The sequence below is a fragment of the Mauremys reevesii genome, linkage group 2, assembly GCF_016161935.1.
Source record: "Mauremys reevesii isolate NIE-2019 linkage group 2, ASM1616193v1, whole genome shotgun sequence".
NCBI classification, from domain to species: domain Eukaryota; kingdom Metazoa; phylum Chordata; order Testudines; family Geoemydidae; genus Mauremys; species Mauremys reevesii.
This window is the reverse complement of record NC_052624.1, coordinates 216,482,919-216,495,607: the sequence shown is the minus strand read 5'-3', so window position 1 is coordinate 216,495,607 and position 12,689 is coordinate 216,482,919. Positions and strand designations below refer to the sequence as shown.

The following is a 12,689-nucleotide window of genomic DNA, read 5'->3' as shown; positions in this document are numbered from 1 at the left end:
TCCTCACTTTATTCCACCAGAGACCAGATTTATTAAAGCTTCCAAGCAGGCTACAAAGATTATCTTTGTTCTGTCTTCTTCGTTCTTTCTTCTGTATTATTGGGATTGGAAAAGGTTCAAAAAGGGCAAAAAAAATTAGGGGTATGGAATGGCTTTCATATGAGGAGCAATTAATAAGACTGGGACTTTTCATCTTGGAAAAGAGACAACTAACGGGGATATGATAGAGGTCTATAAAATCATGACTGGTGTGGAGAAAGTAAATAAGGGGTACATAACACTTCCTTCTCATAACACAGGAACTAGGGGTCACCAGATAAAATGAATAGGCAGCAAGTTTAAAACAAACAAACGCATGTATTTTTTCACACAACGCACAGTTGGCCTGTGCAACTCCTTGCCAGAGGATGTTGTGAAGGCCAAGACTATAACAGGGTTAAAAAAATAACTAGATAATTTCATGGAGGATAGGTCCATCAATGGCTATTAGCCAGGACAGGCAGGGACGGTGTCCCTAGCCTCTATTTGCTAGAAGCTGTGAATGGGCGACAGAGGATGGATCACTTGATGATTACCTGTTCTGTTCATTCCCTCTGGGGCATCTGGCATTGGTCACTGTCAGAAGAGAGGATAGATGGACCTTTGGTCTCGACCCAGAATATGGCCATTCTAATATTCTCAGTCTGCTGAGGGAGGTGGGGGCTGACCTGGATACATTTATGAGCAGTCTTTTTTTTTTAAAGCATATTTTTTGAGATGGGCCCTCAGGGCACTGGACGGGCACCTATAATTGCATTTTAGAAATTTGAGTAAATAAATAATTTGTGACACTTTCCTAAATTGAAACCCAGACATTTCTCACAGCTCTGTCATTAACCGCAGGTTAATCATGTTAGTCAGATTAATCCACAGGTGAGAAAAGAGTTTACAGAACTTTTTTAAAGCTTTACCCCTTATGAATAATCAAGTTTTTTTGTCAGCTGTGGAAAAGTGATATTTTCCTCAAACCTTTTAGAGATTACAGAGCTATCTAACCTAATAAATCCCACAGTCACCCTTGTAGTATAATAATGAACATTCCACTTCCAATTGCTTGCATCACTCATGGACTCTGTGATAATCTTGAATGTTTTCAAATAAGTATTTCTTAAGCAAAATCTCTCCCTCCCCTAGAAAGTAATTGTCGTCAATGTGTTAAATCCATTAATTTAAATGCTTTGTGCTAATATGCAGCTACTTACCACAGTAGCACCCACAGCATCCTCTCATCACCATTAGTCAGTTGATCACCTATACTTCTCACCTTTAAAACTGCAGTTATGGTAATTTGTTCCTCACCAGATAAATGGTTGATAATCAGAGCCTTGGGAAGCTAGTGTCAGACTTTAAAAGACCTGCAGGTATATCCAATCTAATGTACTCAGCAATGGCTGAGTACATTAGTTATACTGCTGGAAATATTTCAAACTGACTCATGTTACTGCATTGAGGGGAAGAAAGTAAAACTGAATATAAAGACATAGCTCTATCTTCTTGCCACCAAAGTACGCTACAAAAGAGTTTCTGAAATTATGAAGAACATAACATTTGATTAGATATTACTTAACTAGCTATAAAAGAGGAGACAAGCATGATTTGCCTTAAATAACCACTTGATCATTCAGCATTATCTTTCAGGTCTTCTTACCCGTTTCTTCAAGATTTTCAGTGCTGTATAATTCTGTAATTAGATAAGTGGATTTCACTACATTTATAATCCTAAAAGTGTTTAATTTTGATTAAAAATTGATTCAGCAAGTACTGTATAAACCAGATAGAAAATAAACACATTGTCTCCTTTTTCTATGCATAGAACTTCCACTGTTGCCAGTGAAAGTATGTGTGTGTAAAGATAGTGGGTAGAATATAGCTCTATATTTTTTAATAGTGTTTAGTGGGAAGGCATGGGGGGGGGATGTGGATGTTTGTGGTGACGTGTGGCTTAACATGTTGGACAGAATACTTTGTTAACTTGAATAGTAAATCTGATAAGTAAATATTTGAACTGCCATTATCATACTAGAGAGAATGAGATATTATGTTTTGCATAGACAGAGCCTCCACCAGTAGATGGTGCTATATCTTCATTTTAGTCTTCAGTGTTTTCTTGTATGTTACATTGTTGATCTGACCTGAGGGATTAGCAGAAAGTTCAGTCCTGCCTCTGTGTACTGGAGTTGACACTTGTAGTGCCCCAATAAATCTCTATTATTCTGTAAGTGAGTATTACAACTCCAGGCAGGGCAAGCCCCCGGTCCCTGACCCTTTTCCCTGCTCCCTTGTGGAAGCACCAGGCAGGGCGGGAGAATCCCCCAGTCCCCGACCCTGGTCCCCAGCAGAAGCGCCAGGTGGGGCAGACCAGGAGAAGCCCCAGCATCCTGACCCTCGTCTCCCACAGAATTGCATGTGGTGGCGGGGGAAGTCCCAGTGCCCGGACCCCTGCTGTGGCCCTGGGACTGGAGGAGCACTCGCTCCCTAGCATGGCCTCAGGACTGGGGGAGCTCTCACTCCCTGCTGCGGCCTCAGAAACAATATGGCAATGGCTGCCTCTGTGAGTCAAAGCATACAAGAACATGTGATATGCTCATGTGACCCTGAACTTCATCTTGGGCCAGTAATTTTCCATGCAGCTGGACTGTGGGTTTTGTTTGGGACAGTAAAATTACATGTATATGGCAGGGGATATAAAAGGACCCCTGAGATATATCCATTTTATCTTCATTTCCTGCTTCATTTCTCTGGACTGGATTTCTAAGAAGGACTAATGACTCCCAATCTGTTTGGGTAATTCCAGAGAGGCTTTTGCCTGGATGATGAACCAAGGACTGGGATGCCTAAGGAGACATTTTTGGCTTTTTGTTAGCCAGTGTGGTGAGACAGAATTTTAGTTTGGTTACTGGTTTGGTATAATCTAATGACAGAATAACTACCAGTTTGGGGTGAGTGTGCCCTATTTGTCAGCAGTCTGTCCTAAATTTGGCATCCTCAGCAGTGACCCACTAAGGCACAGTGACAAGAAGCATAGCACCTAGAAATGATTTTGGATGGTGATGCCAAAGCATTTTACCAGCAGCTTCCCAGTGTCAATCATGGGTGTTATAGACCATTATGCAAACACTTACATGATCGCCATGAGGGGAGATTGGCCTTTTTGAAATACCAGAAGGAATGCCAAGTAAGGCATAGGCAGGAAGGGGAATTCCTGCATGGTTATTTGTGTACATTACAGAGATTGTTTGATAGGGGTCTCCCTGCAGCACTCAGTCGGAGAGATGGCTCAACTGAAGCAGAACCCACTGTGCCAAATCTGGAATTGGCAATGCAGAGAGGGGCACATGCCCAGAGGCAAGCCATGAGAGAATCCTATGTGAAAAGTCCATTTATAAATGGTTTAGCAGGGGATCTTCAGATCTTCTGCTGGTGAAGAGGAATGCTATAATGAATAAACTTATGGACCAGATTATAGGCTGAATTCAAAATGTGGAAGCAGAAACTGGGTTTTTTAAAGCTATCAACTATTAATTCCCAGCCTTAGTGTGACTTCTTTATACCAGATGCAGCATTTCGAGAAATGATTGCTAGTGAAGTAGCTAAAAAATTGAAGGAGGCCCAAGTGCAAGCTATTTACAGGTATCCCATGGGTCAGAGAGAGAGACTAATTCCTGACTGCGTCCCAGGCTGGATCACACCTCCAGGTGGCCCAGAGGCAAAGTCAGTTGGAGATGAATTGCCCAAGCAGAGGGAAGACACCAGGGAAACTAGAAGTTGCTGATGCAGTTGGGCTTCCAGTCAGCACCTATTAGAATGACCTATGTGCAGAGCTGCCTAGATAAATGTTAGTATGTGCCTAGAGATATCAATGGCTGGAAAACCATAATGCTGTTGGATTGAGGATCTGAAATAAGTCTGATCCATGGTGAACACTCTGTGCTGAAAAGGAAGAAAATGTGTATGACAGGAGTTAAATTGGTGGCTATTAATCATCTGCCACAGCAGAAATCCACCTCTCTCTGAACTTGGGTTTTTGCCTACTAAATGGACTGTTGCTGTGGCTATCACATGAGGTTTGCTGACAACTCCTGATAACCAAGGTGAGGACCGGTGTTGCTTACCCTGAGACTAGTGGAGGAGTGCAATTGGCTCTATGCTTAAAGCCTTAGTCAGTGAAAGCCAACAAGACTGGGATATGAAGACACTTTGTCATCTTTGCAAATATCACCAGCCATCACTCAGATATCTGTTACTTTCCATACAAAAATAATCTTATATTCCACACACCCATGCTTCCCTGTGAAATTGATGGTCAGGTAGGAAGAACTGGCAAGGCCCTCAGTATCCACACAGGAGGGTAATGTGGCAGTCTGATATCAGTGATCTGAGGACAGCATTTTTGAATGTGGAGGACAGATGATCTGGAAAAAAGCATGTCAGCCACAAGATGCCAGGAAAAAGAAAATGTGCCCACCCAGGAAGGAGAGATGTAGTTATTCAACTGGAAAAAGCAGCCTGGGAAAATCCCAAACTTGCTCCTTTTTTTTTTGGAGTGGATCTTACACACTGATTAAAAAACATCCTTGCTAACACAAAAAGCAAGAACTCATCCCTTTGTAGTGCATCAAGAATTAATGCACAGATCTATTGAAAGAAGGGGGAGGGCAAACAGCTCAACAGCTATCCTAGAGGGATGCAGAAGGGGATTTGGAGGTACTCCAGCAAGTTTATGAGGATCATAATGGGGGACCAGATGTGGAGGAGGAATTACTGGGGTAGTCTCAGGATTTCAACACACTGCTGTCTTCAACAGTCTGTCCACAACAGATAAGCCTGATTTAGAGGATCTGAACCCTGCATTTGCTGATAATGTAAATCCAACTACAAGTAAAATGTCCATGACTGAAAATAGGACTCAAGTGGGCAGACAAACATAAAAACCTGAATGGATGGCAAACTACCTGGATTTCTAGAAGTTACTGTTTAAATTCTTATTTAAATGTGAGGGGGCAGGAAGGGGAGAGGGGAGTTGTAATGTTTAGTGTAGACAGCACCCCCGGCAGTAGATGGTGCTCCATCCTTATGTTAGTGTTAAGTTGTGGTCTTTTATGTTGTTTTGTTGATCTAACTTGGGGAGTTAGCATGAAGCTCAGTCCCAACTGTGTGTACTGGCGATGGTACTTGCAGTGTCCCCATAAAGCTTTATGATTCTATAAAGTAGTATTACAATGTATCTCTAGCATTCTGTTTGCACATTAATGTAGTCATCATGGTTGAAATGCTTCTATTCCAGACCTGTATTTATGCAAATTAAAGAGTGGCCGGGAGAGAAATATTTTCACTTGCCCCTATCACCTGAACAAATCCATAAAAGAGGTGGTTGGTACCTAGAACTAAAGATGGGCCTAACATCAGTCTGATCCTGGAAGAGATTTGACCCCCACTTTGGAACGTTGTGAAGACATATTACAAGATGCCTTGTAGATGGCCTTGCTGACAGAGTCCACCTTTTAGCTTCTGAAAGGAAATTGTCTTTCTAATCAACCCATATAAGTTAATACCTTACCCATCACGGAGTGGACCTCCACTTGCACTGCACAATTTGCCAGGCTGCACTAATAGTAGTTTCCCATCCTGTGATATATCAGATACTAGCAACAGAGACCTAGAAACTCTTTGTATTAAAGGGCCATTGCTCAAAACCAGTATATTCTCATAATTTAGCCTTTAAAATGTTCTCATTTCCCAGGCCAGACTCAATTTTCTACTGGGCCCAGCTGGTTGTCATCAGCTGTACCATTCACACAATAAGATGACTTGTTTGAATTGAATGACAGTCTGGATAGCTTGCAACATATACCACCGTGATGATGGCCATGAGGGCAGCTTATATTTCAAGTAGCTGTGTGTGTCATCATTGATACTAAATGAGTGCGCTGTGATAAATGTCAAAAAGCAGTCATTCCCTTAGTTTTCTATTCTCACTCTTGTCTATGGGTACATCTCTAACACATGCCTTTTTCAGGAGAGGGTAAAATATGTACCCAGATAGCCCCCCTAGCATGGTGTAAGCATGTTGGGACTCACCACTGTGGCACCTCCCTGGTGACTCCGGGAACTAGCTCAGTCCAGTGGAGCTCCCCCTTCTGGTGGTGTCCTGTCTGTTGTCTCACTCTCAGCTGGCAAGTGGACCCGCATTGCTCCCAACTTGTGGCATCCTCTTCGAGCCACTGCCCTCCAGCAGTGCCCCTTAGTCCATCCTCACCCCCGTCCGGTACAGACCTAGACAGCCACTCCCATCAGCCAAGTGTAAGGCAAGGCGGGGGACCCAGGCCCACCCACTACTCTGGGTCCCATCCCAGAGACCCTCTAGTGGCAGCCATCCTGACCTTCTTCTCTCCCTCCATCTGTCCAGGTCTCTGGGCCGCTTCCCCTTCAGTCCCTTGCACTGGCTAGGCCCTTCCCCTCAAAGCCTGCAGCCTGGCAGGCACCAGGCTGGAGTTCCCTTCTGCTCCCCCAGGCCTGCCCAGCACTGTGCTGCGCTGCGCTGTCCCTGGTGCTAGTCTCTCTGCTCTGGAGACAGACCTTCCCCTCTCAAAGGCCTAGAAGAGACTGCCTCTCCTCTCAGTGAGCAGCCTTTATATAGGGCCTAGCCTAGCCCCTCATTGGCTGGCTCTAATATTGGCCCTGATTGGCTCCCAATAAGTCCTTCTCTGATTGGCTGCCTGCCTGTGAAGGCGAACTGGTCTGCTGCAGCCTAAATTCTCAGAGAGTGGGGCAGCTGCCCCACTACACATGGGTATAAATAATAGTGTAGCTGGTGAGATACAGTATAGGCAAGTACGGTGAGACATGCCTGAAGCGTGTGTGCATACTCTCTACTTGCCCAAGCCTGCATCCCCATTTATGCTATTTTTTGTAGTGTAGTGTCCTGCTGCCTCCCCACTGCTGGAGCTTTTCTCCTCTGCAGGAAAGACTCCCCTAGTCCAGAAAGGCTCTCGCATGGGGGAGGTGGGGCGGTGGGAGGCTTGGGAAGTTCCCCCACTGTGGACCCTTTTCCCGCCACAGAGAAAGGCTCTGGCAGTGGGGGGGGACAACAGCAGTGAGGAAAGGCTCCGGTAGGAGGTTGCTGCTGAAGCCTTTCCCCACTGCCTCACCTCTGCCAGAGCCTTTCACTGACACACATAGCTACACATTGCCACGTGAATACAGCCTGCTTGTCATTGTGGTGTGTAGCTGCATGTACACTACATGCCACTGGGTGGTGTGTAGTATAGACATAGCCTATATGATAGTTATAGTTCCAGATAATGTAGTATTGGTGCCATGGTTACTGCAGCTCTTGCTGTTGCCGTAGAAAAGGGAGCACCATTTGAGGATGTCATGGCCATCTGATTCATGACAAAATGGGTATTAGTAATGCCACGGGTCCCTGAAACAAATCACACAAATAAGCTTTTGCCAATGTAGGTCTCATTCTGTCCTGCCTATGTTTATACTCTTCTCTCTTGATGCATACTTCATGTTCTGATGCTGCCACTCACACAAGCATAAGGCAGCTACTATGCTCTGTGGTCACTTTCTGAATCCCTAGTCCCTCCCTCTCTTTTCCATTCTAGTCCTGACTGGCACTCAGTCTCTTCATTTTCTCCTCAGCAAAATAATTATAAAAAATACAAATCAGTAAGATTGTACAACCTGCAGCCAACACTGCTAATCACTAAGTTCTTTGCGGCTCACATAGAATTTGATTTGATAAATGTCTTGTAACAAGTATGTGAGAGTGGCAGCAGATATTTATTGTTTTCTCCAAATCCTTACTGCTTGGACAAGATGTTTTCTGGCACAATTTACCAAGCCTTGGAACTCAGCTATCAGAACAATGGGAGAGGGTGTGAAAGAAAACTGCTTTCATTTAATGTGACCTTCCATCACATGAGAGCCTGGCACTCAGCCTTGGCAGTTCTTAGCAAATTCCAACACTAAATCAGTCCTGCTTATAACATTTAAATAATTGAACAACAAAGAATAGCCCAGCTGCTTTAAGGCTTCAGTTTTGTTACAAGGCCCATTCAAGGAGACATGTTTGAAACAGAAGTTTCAGTTTCTCTGGCTGAGCTTTCAAAATGGCCATGTAGATTTCTCAGCTCCCGGAGAAATAGACACATGTTCAGCCCCCTTCTCAATTGGCTGTACTGTACTGTCACTTTGACTATATCCCAACCCTCATTGCCAGCCTAATGGCATTATTATCACAGTCCAACAGCCTTGTTACTTACAACATAGGAATGGACATCACCCATCTTCTGATGTGACATAAACACAGTTTTTAAAATATAAATTGTGCAGAATAACTTTTGGAACACTTTGCAAGCTGCAAAGGCTGGAAAAAAATGTGTTAAGGTCTGAGAAATAACTTTCATTTTTATCCACCTCTGCACTCCCTGTTTCTGATCAAACCTGAAAAAGGAATAACCAGAAATTTTTCCATTGTTACTCTTCTCAACTGCCCCCTTCCCCAACCAGCAGATTCCCTGTTTACTTCTGAATAGCTCCCCATTCAAGGAAAAAGGGGTAATCCTATACTAGTTACAGTTGTTGTGGGGGAGGACTCAGGAAAACCATTTTTCAGAAAGTTTGGAAATTGCTAAATCATTTTCATTCTGAGGGGTTAAAAACAGACCCATTTTCCTTTTATGTGAAATTTCACCATTTTGAATGCATATTATTGAAATTTTATCAATATTTGTTTTGAAATCACATTTGATATATTTATTTTACTGAAGCTTGTGGCATTAATATTGAAAAATATTAATACGTGTCATGGAACATTTTGCAAACAGTTTTGTTGTTGAAAAAGCCTATTTTTACCACAACAAAAATTTTCATGGATAAAAACGTTGACTAGCTTTTATAAGCTTTTGTTGCAGAGTGCCAAAGGAACAGGAGATACTCAATTAGGACTTCCTGCAGGCTGAATATATTCCTTTGTGGGGTAAAGAATAAAAAAAACCTAGATTGTATTATTTCAATGAATTTGCTTTACTTCCTTCAGTCTTAGAAATGCTTCCTCACCTTTTTCCTCCCAGCCTCTTAAAAAGACATTCTAAAGAAGTGTCTCTAGAACAGGAGTGGGCAAACTACGGATTGCGGGCCAGATCCGGCCCACCAGCCGTTTTAAGCTGGCCCTTGAGCTCCCACTGGGGAGCGCGGTCTGGGGCTTGCCCCGCTCCGGCGCTCCAGTTGGGGAGCAGAGTCAGGGGCTGCTCCACGCGGCTCCTGGAAGCAACTGTATGGCCCCACTCTGGCTCCTACACACTCCAATGGCCCCCCCTGCACTCCAATGGGAGCTGCGGGGGTGGCGCCTGTGGACAGAGCTGTGGACAGAGCAGCCTGGCCATGCCTCCACATAGGAGCCAGAGCGGGGACATACTGCTGCTTCCAGGAGCCGCTTGAGATAAGTGCCGCCCAGAGCCTGCATTCCTGAGCCTCTCCCCATGCCCCAACCCCGTGCCCCAGCCCTGTTCCCCCTCCCACCCTGTAAACCCCTCAATCCTAGCCTGGAGTACCTTCCTGCACCCCAAACCCTCATCCCCTTTCCCATCCCAGAGTCCACACCCCCAGCCAGAGCCTGCACCCCTTCCTGCACCCCAACCCCTTGCTCCAGCCCTGATCCCCCTCCCTCCCTTTGAACCCCTCGGTCCCAATCCAGAGCACCCTCCAACACCCCAAACTCCCCAGCCCCACCCCGGAGCCTACACCCCCAACCAGAGTTTTCACCCCCTCCCGCACCCAACCCCAATTTTGTGAGCACTCATGGCCCACCATACAATTTCTATTCCCAGATGTGGCCCTCAAACCAAAAAGTTTGCCCATCCCTGATCTAAAGCCTTTAATATATTTATGCTATTTTTGTCCATTTAGATTAACTTGATGAAGACATTTCTCTCAGTTGTTTCTAATCCCTAACAATTCAGAGGGCTTCAGAACAATCTTAAATCTCAGCTCTCAGAAGTTGCTTTTTGAAGATGGAATTTCTTCAGTCTATAAGTAGAAGCAGTTATTTCTGGCAACCATAGATCCGTAAGACAAATCACCATTTCCTTATTTCAGTATCTTGTTAGAAATAACAACAATACAAGATCAGCAAGCAGTGTTTTCAGTGTGTAGCCCTTCCTTTCCACTCTCTACACAGCCATGTACATTTCTTCAAAGAGTCTGGTGGTAGGAACATCTGTCATCCACCAGGAAAGAGTGTTACATTATGCCATATTTGGACAACTGATTGGTAAAAGCTTAAAATATTAAGGCCCAGACTGTGGTTCCCTTCCTTCTTCCATCATTGGGGTTCATTGTAAATCTTCAAAAGTGTGTGCTTTACAATCATCTCAGGGTACAGTACATGGAGTTTGCTTCAATGCTCTGACCTCTTAATATTTTAATCAGAAAAATCTTCAGAACATTTTTTAACCGGTGACTGGGATGGCATTTTAAGCCAAATGACTTCCTGATTTGATTTAGTGCCTTGATCCTCCCTGCAGAGAAGAACCTTACTTAACTCTCTATTTTCACAATGTGACAAATACATTCACTTTTTGGAGACGTTCTCCATTAGGTCTGGCCAGAAAACAAGAATTCTCCTTTTGCCAAAAAATTGAGGTTTTAATATTTGTTATTGTTTTGCAACAGAACGAAACCTAGACCTTTCCGATTTTTTCAGGGGGAGAGAAAGCTCCATTCCAGAATAGCCAATAGCTTGGTGGTTAGGAAACTTACCAGGGCTGGGGAAGATCCAAGTTCCATTCTGTATAGGTTTTTATATTACCCCCCACATCACTAGTTCCTCCAGGAAGCACTCAAGCTATTTTAGATTCCAATCCTTGCTCCAAATCAGGCAGAATAGGAATTTGAACCTGAATCTCCTGCATCAAAAATTCTGGACCTGAGAAACCTGTGAAAACCTGGCAGCAATAAATTTCTGCACTTTTGGCGAATCGGCATTTTATAACAATGAAAATTGTCAACAAATTCCCAGCCAGCTCTTCTCTTCATGGTGTAAGGACACCATGGCCTGCTGAATCATAGCTGCTCAGCTTCAGAAGTTCAATCAGATGCCAAATGGACTACTGAAATAACAGATGTAAGATTATTCAAATGGAACACCCGCATGAACCAGATATCTTTGAAGAGCCAGTGGTCAAGCAATGAGAAACACCTTCATGTCAATAGACTAATGATTAACATTTCATTTGGTAATTCTGCATTTCAAGCCTCAGTATAATATTTAGTCCTAATTCATTCAGTCAAAGCTACAGTGGTAGCTTATCCCCAAAATCAAGAATTAAGAGTAGGAGCCCTGCTTACAGAGCTGCTATTGTAATATCTCTGCACTTCTATGTTGATGTTTGTGTTAATTATGTCCTGGTTTCTGTGTGCACAGACAGCAGTTAATCCTTGTGGTGGGAGATTGATTTCTTCTAAAGTATCTATCTGTCAAATGCCTGTGTAGTGAGGAAAGCCCATTATTATGAATTACTGGACTTAGTTCTCAGAGAAAAACATTTTCCAGGTAGGGAAAAATTCCCCTTTCTTGACAGATCTCCAGACTAATTTTGCAGCTCCAAGAGGTTCCTATTCTTCTGATAAGCAGACATACTTTTGGATGTCATTCTAACCAAACTTCTGTAGCGAGGTGAATTTTACTCATCAATACTTAAAAGTACCTCTCTTCACTAGATTGGAGGGAGCAAAGTTTGTATTGAAATTATTGGAAAGTACTTTAATAGGGCCATAATCAGTGAAACCTGTCAGGCTTCCTAATCAAAAGAGCTTAATGGAATGTACATGTACATGTTGCATAGCTTCCAAGAAAATTCAAAAGCATCTCTTCCTACATTAAATCACACTAAATGGCAATGAAGGAAAGGAAAATAAAAGGTATTTATAGAATTTATATACTGGTAGTTTTCAAGGGATGCATTTCATCTTTGAAACTTAATTACTTACCAGACACTTCTTGCATCTTTGTTCAACTTCACTGCTCACTTACATGACAAGTGTAATAACTTTCTAAATTAACTGAATAGGACAATAATATGGAAATGGGATACTCAAAGGCTGAGATCAATCTCACTCCTGATGGAGAGAAATGTTAACCACACAGTCAGTAAAATGCATAATTAGGACATACAAAGGCTACATTTTCTTAAAAATTAATTGATTTTAGAGTTAATGTGTTGTAGGCTAAAGATGTTATAAACCTTGAAAGGAGTTTCTCATTACCATAGAGCCAATAGTGTCTGCAGGAATCATGATTCTTATTTAGAATGTATTTGGGTAGCTATGCAAGAGCATTTATTCCCTAAAATGTGCGCAATACAACTACATCTACTTAGCTTTGTTACTGCTACTTACATATTACATGCATATCATGTTTGCTTGAACAATAAAGAGATGACATACAGAAGAGATAAAAATTTTATTAAAGCTAATGTTAAAAAAATTATATAATACATAGGTTGGGAAAAGAGTGTCTGTAGATCTGGGTATAGTGCTTAGATTATCCACAAATACAAAGTTTGTTTTTAAAGTCATATGATAAATAGAGTACATAATGAGCAATAACCCACATTTAGGTAAATAGATTTAACAATACAGTT

General features: G+C 42.8%; 1 long non-coding RNA gene across 3 annotated transcripts in view; it reads right to left on the bottom strand.

Moving 5' to 3' along the window:
- LOC120396553 overlaps positions 1-12,689 on the bottom strand; it is an 88,596-nt gene that overhangs the window by 20,770 nt on the left and 55,137 nt on the right. The window contains exon 5 of one of the 3 annotated variants that reach the window (XR_005593222.1): positions 1,690-1,720. The exons of the other annotated variants lie outside the window; for them this stretch is intronic. This is a non-coding gene — a long non-coding RNA (uncharacterized LOC120396553). Of the gene's footprint in view, positions 1-1,689; positions 1,721-12,689 lie in introns of those variants that run through there. 3 annotated transcript variants of the gene reach the window in all.